Source organism: Trichechus manatus, unplaced genomic scaffold (genome assembly GCF_000243295.1).
Source record: "Trichechus manatus latirostris isolate Lorelei unplaced genomic scaffold, TriManLat1.0 scaffold00019, whole genome shotgun sequence".
Taxonomy (NCBI): domain Eukaryota; kingdom Metazoa; phylum Chordata; class Mammalia; order Sirenia; family Trichechidae; genus Trichechus; species Trichechus manatus.
This window is the reverse complement of record NW_004443955.1, coordinates 6,080,053-6,086,368: the sequence shown is the minus strand read 5'-3', so window position 1 is coordinate 6,086,368 and position 6,316 is coordinate 6,080,053. Positions and strand designations below refer to the sequence as shown.

General features: G+C 36.2%; 2 non-coding genes across 2 annotated transcripts; both read left to right on the top strand.

Moving 5' to 3' along the window:
- Positions 1-888: 888 nt before the first annotated feature.
- On the top strand, positions 889-957 carry LOC111819824 (small nucleolar RNA SNORD64). The gene has a single exon (XR_002823401.1). It is a non-coding gene; the product is annotated as a small nucleolar RNA SNORD64 (small nucleolar RNA).
- Positions 958-2,899: 1,942 nt separating this feature from the next.
- Positions 2,900-2,970, top strand: LOC111819826 (small nucleolar RNA SNORD108). Its single transcript, XR_002823403.1, has one exon. It is a non-coding gene; the product is annotated as a small nucleolar RNA SNORD108 (small nucleolar RNA).
- Positions 2,971-6,316: the final 3,346 nt, after the last annotated feature.

Below are 6,316 nucleotides of genomic sequence, written 5' to 3'. Positions count from 1 at the left end.
GACCGGTTGTTTTGTCACCTGCTGGAAGCTCTGTGAAGCTGCTTTCTCATATCCTCTGTTTGCTGATCTTGGATAGGAGTCCAAGATGGCGGATCCGTGCTGTGGTAGCTGATAGGGGACCTCTGCATGTATCTCCCCTTGCTCTCTGTTCTCGGTCAGTTTCTTATTCCATTTGGTGCTTGGCTGAGTTCTTTATCTCTTCATTCGATGCTTAGGTTTCAGGATTGACGTGTGGCTCTCTTTGACCGAGTTTTTGTGATCTTTGCTGCGGAGGGACGGCGTGTTGCTTCTGACTGCAGCACCATGTTGCCCGGAAGCCTAAACCATTTTTGTTTCTTATGTCATTGATGTTAGAACTTTACCTTAGAGCTCATTCAGAACCCTCCAGGATGCCATGTATCAACAGGCCTATTGTTAGGCTTAGTGCTTCATTCCAAATCAGGCCTTCCTCATTTTATTTGACCATTCTTATTTATTCTTCCATGCTATTTTTTCACAATTTGAAATTTGTAGGTAGATGTTTTATGTATGATCTAGGTCTCGAAATTGATTTATAATAAATTATTGGGGAAAATAGCATATTATTGAGCTGTTTATGGGGACATTTCAGTATTTAGTTTTGATTTTTAAATGGTTTGCTTATGGAAATGGATTATAATCTATTGCATATTTAGTTCTGAATTTCAAGATCTCAAAGTTATTCTGGCCAATTAATTTTTTCATGTTTTCCCATCAATTCTGTATCATTTGAATGATAATTAAAGCTGTTTTACCTACATTGTTAGATAATGTCCCCTAGACTAGGGGACTTTCCATGAGTGGAGATGTACTATCTGCAGGTAAGAGTCATTTTCAGAGCTGTGCTAGTTATTGGTAAAGACCTTGGCTGGACTTATGATGAGATATGCTTACTGTGAGCATGATGAAGTAAAGCTCAATATGATTTCTCTGAATTCCAGCCTAAGTGTCAATCCAGGGACTCAGGATACAAGTTTTCTGATAGTTAATGGATTGTGAATTTTACAAGGGTTTTTCTGTTGATACTGTCAGGCTAGGGGGAATGAAGAAGCTATAGGTCTTTCAGGTTGATTCTAGATTTCCCAGTACATTCTTCTTGTGTAGGCTATCTTCTGTGTTTGTAGCATTGGTATATTTCACCTTTGTCTTCTTTTGCACTATGCATTTCAAGTAAGAACTCTAGCATCACTTAGTTCCAACCTTGTACGAAACATTCCTGAGGGCAAGTTCCCAGCCTCTGTGAGGCATTTTCCATATGAATGAGAAATAGCTAGTTTTGTTGGTGGACACGTTTCTTTGTTCTAAGATGAGACATTAGTAAATTAATATTTTTATTTAGTTTTCTGTATCTTGAAAAGATATAGATGGTGAGTTAGAGGTTTTACTCTTTGTGATTTATTTAAAGGCATAAAATTGTCTTTACAGTTGTTGATGCTGAGCCCCAGAGAGATGAAATGATTTGCTTAATGCCATATGTTTCTTCAGTGATGACATTGGTAACTGAAGTCAGGTTATCATCTCACCTTCTTTAATGTTTCTCTGTGCTTGTGTGAATAATAGGTGATATCTGTGTTATCTGAGTTGTCTGTTATTGGCATTCTATTATTAGGTGGTTGTGCTTTGCTTATAGTAGCTATTATGAGGGAGGAGTAGCTTCAAATAACTTGTATAAAAAGATACCTTGGACATTTGAAAATACCAACATATCCAGCTGTCTTAATTATCTAGTGCTGCTGTAACAGAAGTAACACAAGTGGATGGCTTTAACAAACAGAAATTTATTTTCTCACAGTTTAGGAGGCTAGAAGTCTGAATTCAGGGCACTGGCTATAGGGTAGGTCTTTTCTTTCTCTGTCAGCTCTGGAGGAAGGTTATTGTCTCTTCAGCTTGTTTGCTGGTTCCTTGGAGATCTCTATGTGGCTTCTTGCCATTTATATTCTCCCATCTCTGCTTGCTAGCTTGCTTGTTTAATGTCTTATAACCCAAAAGAGATTGACTCAAGACACACCCTACACTAATCATGCCTCCTTAGCATAACAAAGACAACCCATTGCCAAATGGAATTATAACCACAGATGTTACCCATTACCTTCCAGTAGATTCTGACTCATGGCTACTCTATAGGACAAAGTAGAACTGCCTCATAGGTTTTCCAAGGAGCGGGCTGGTTGATTCGAACTGCTGACCTTTTGGTTAGTAGTGATCTCTTAACCACTGCGCCACCAGGGCTCCAACCACAGACATAGAGGTTAGGATTTAGAACACACATTTTGGGGGGACACACATTTCAACCCATAACACCATCTTAAATTGATAAGGTATGCGCATATATGCATGGGTGTGTGTGAGTGATGTCATTGTTGATAATGTGTTACCACATAACAAGTGACTTGCTTGTAGTGAGAAGCTGTTGGGGTTTAGAAGAATGAAGATTCTTTTTAAAGTAAGGTAGTCAAGTTCTTTCACTTATTTTTCTTATTAAGTCTCTGTTTTCCTCCCAAAAATTATATTTTCCCCTCCTAGATTTGTTTATTTTCTTTACGTGCATCTGATCTCGGCCTACAAGGATATCCTAGATGAATTGAGAGAAAGTGATCTACCCTTTCTACTAAATAAATTGATTAGAAACATACAGCTCTGAGTGAGCAAGGGAAGGGAAATGAGTGTGGATTCTGTTGAGGTATAGTGTTAGCATAGAATTATTTGACCTTGGATGATGATGAAACTTAAAATGATCAGTCATTACTGACGGGTGAAGAGAATCAGTGGTAGTTGCTGGCACAGCCCCATTTTATTAACCAAATTCATTTTTACATGTGGCCTAAAGAAAATCTCCTGTAAATAAGAATCCCTGGAAGGCAGTTAGGTCTTTATTTGGTTGACTTGATGATGAGACTCATTATTTCATGGACCTGACTTCAGTTTTAATTCTTGCGAAGGGAATCTGAGGTCCAGCCAAGCTAATTTATGAGGGGAGCAGTTTGAAGAGTAATAGTAGGAATGAGTTAGCAATAGATGGAGGATGAGAGGAAGAAAAGAAAGAAAGTGACCAGTTTAAAGTGATTGGAGCATGACCTTGAGTTGCTCACGTGTGAATGGAGAAGTGTAAATTATTCCAAATTTACATTCCAAAATTATTTTTCTTGTTAGCAACAATAAAAATCTCACCAACAGTAGTAGGTTTGAATATTAGAACAGTGAGGGTAGTTTAGGAGTCAGAATTGCCATTTACAGCCAAATTTGTGTGTTCCTTCCGTTTGAGTATCAGCCACCTTTTCCATATTTGTTTGAGGTGATTTTATAGACAGGATTATGTCTTTGGTTGAGATTATTGTGATTATCAAAGTAGGCTACTGAGATGGCTGATTCTGCTACCTTTCCTGGAATGGGTAAACCACTGCACATATCTAAGCAGCTTTGGTTAAATCAGTGGTTCTCAAACTTCAGTGAACATCAAAATCACCTAGAAGAATTGTTAAGACAGAGTTTGCTGGGTCCTGCCCTCAGGTTCTAAATCAGTAGGCTTAAGTCTGAGAAGTTGCTTTTCAACAAGTTCCCAGATGCTACTGGTTCAGGTACTGCACTTAGAGAACAACTGGATTATATTCAGGATGATGTATTGATTTTCAGAACAGTGCTATTTTATGACTTACAATTTATACATATTTGGAGAACATAATGAAATAATCTATAGCATACTTATGAAAATGAGCAGTGAATATTGAAAGGAATTTAACTTTTGTAATATTAAAAATCTAAATCAAAGAAAAATAGTATTTATATTTTTCTTGCAAGATTATAAAAAGTAAGAATGACTAATAGTAGTCATTATGGTTAAATAGGGAAGGGACATGCACGTAATTTCTTTGGGAATATGAATCCATATATCATTTGTGAAGAACAGATTGCCAAAGTACATTTAAAGTATGTACTTCATTTGAAAACTTTTTTTTCAAAAATATATATGCATTTATATATTATATTACATATATAATATATATAATATAAATATATATTTATATAATATATATTTTATATATATTTATATTTATATATTATATTATATATATTTTTTTTTGGTGAAAGTATACACAGCCAAAGATAGACCATTTCAACAATTTCTGCATGTATAATTCAGTAACATTGGTTGCATTCAAGTTATGCTACCAATCTTGCTATCCTTTTCCACATTATTCTACCACCGTTATCCTACACTCATTGCCCCTAAACTTTCTATCCAGCCTTTCAAATTGACATTGTCAGTTTAATCTCACATATATAATTCTTTGAAAGAGCACTATGCTTTTCTAATTGAAATAAGCTATTTTTGGTTCAGTGAAGACTAAGTTTTGGTTTAAGGTTTGAAGTTCAAAGATTATCTCAGGGCAGTAGTTTCAGGGGCTCATCCTGCATCAATGGCTCCAGAAAGTCTGGATTCCATTGAGAATGTGAAATTTTGTTCTACATTTTTCTCAGTTTTGATGAGGATTCTTCTATAGAATCTTTAATCAAAACATTCAGTGATGGTAGCTGGGCACTAGTTTTTTTCTGGTCTCATGGAAGAGGATGCAGTTGTTCATGGAGGCAACCAGACATGGGTTTGATTTTTCTTTCAATTCCTGACCCTCCTTTTTCCTGTGTGTTTCTTCAGGTGAATGGAGACCAATTGTTGTACCTTGGGTGGCTGCTTGTTAGCTTTTAGGACCCTAATCACTACACAACAAACTAGGAGGTAGAACAGAAATGCTGAGAAATAATATTAGGCTAATCGGGATGTCCCTTGAAACCATAACCCTAAACCTCTAAACTAAGAAAACAAATCCCGTGAGATGTTTGGTTGTTCATAAACAGCTTTAACAGCTGCTTCTCCCCCTTTTTGATAAGAATATATATAGCATAATATTTGCCAATTCAAGATTTTTCAGGTGTACAGCTTAGTGATAACAATTACATTAATCAGTTTTGTAATGATAGCCTGGATTGATGCTGAATTTCCCATCACTATGAATAGATACACACTGCTTCCTATACAGTAGCTCCTTTTCTCCTTACCCTGATAACCACTAATAAACTTTGGTCTCTATGTATTTGTCTCATCTTGTCATTTTGTAAGTGAGGTCATACTATATTTGTCCTTTTGTGATTGACTGATTTCACTCATAATGTCTTCAGGATTCATCCATGTTGTAGCATGTATCAGGACTTCATTTCTCTTTCTGGTTGAGTAGTATTCCGTTGTCTGTGTGTACCACTTTCGCTTTTCCATTCATCCGTTGGTGGGTATTTAGGTTATTTGCACATTTTGGCTATCGTGAATAGTACTGCTGCCCTCAAGTCTGTTGGGTATATAACTAGGATTGCTGCGTCATATGGTAGTTCTATTTTTAGTTTTTTGAGGAACCAACACACTGTTTTCCACAATAGTTGTATCATTCTGCATTTCTACTAGCAATGGGTCAGAGTTCCAATTTCCCCACCTCCTTGACAAAATTTTTTATTTTCTGAAACAAACGGTTTTTTTGATAATGTTCCTAATAATAGATCAACTACACTAATTTTCACCTAAGAAGGTCACTTTAGGGTGGAAAAAAGACCAATAAATAAATTCCTGGAGACCAGTAGATGTTTTTTTGAGAAAGCCATTTAAGAGTAGATGTGTTCTCGATTGATGTCCTGTATATGGCAATACTTGCCTAGTATTTATTTTCTTAGAAAGGTTTATCTGTTTCGTGTTTAAAGTTAGATTTTGAACTCCATGTAAGTTGCATTACTTTGTAAGCAGGCATATGATCTAAATTCATTTTAACCATCTACTTGTGGATCATTTTAAGTGATCTGTAAAATGGCAATACTAATGAATTTCTTGGTATTGGGTATGGGAAATACCCGTTTCTTTGGTGGAAGTTTTAACATATATAGTAAAACCTATGAGACCTGGAAGTCGACAGGACTGCATTGTTTTTCCAGGTCTCACAAGGTTTCCATCTTAGAGAGGGTGCAGCTGTACCACTTTTATATCATTATATATTAGTGGAAAATATTTGAGTTTTCCTTCTCTGACAGGTTTCTGCCTTACACAGGTTTCGGCTTTTGCAGGTTTTACTGTATAATACTGCTTTGTTATAAATGCTCTGATGGCTGTATTTAGTTCTTGAAATTTAGTTCTGTTTCTGTCTGTGATCCTATGTGGGACTAGTGTTGTAATGAATTGTCATCCGCTTTTTCTTAGCAACTTTGTAAAGTTAGTTTAGGTGCGATTCCTGTAAGTTGGGAAGTGCAGAAGAATATATATTCTGGT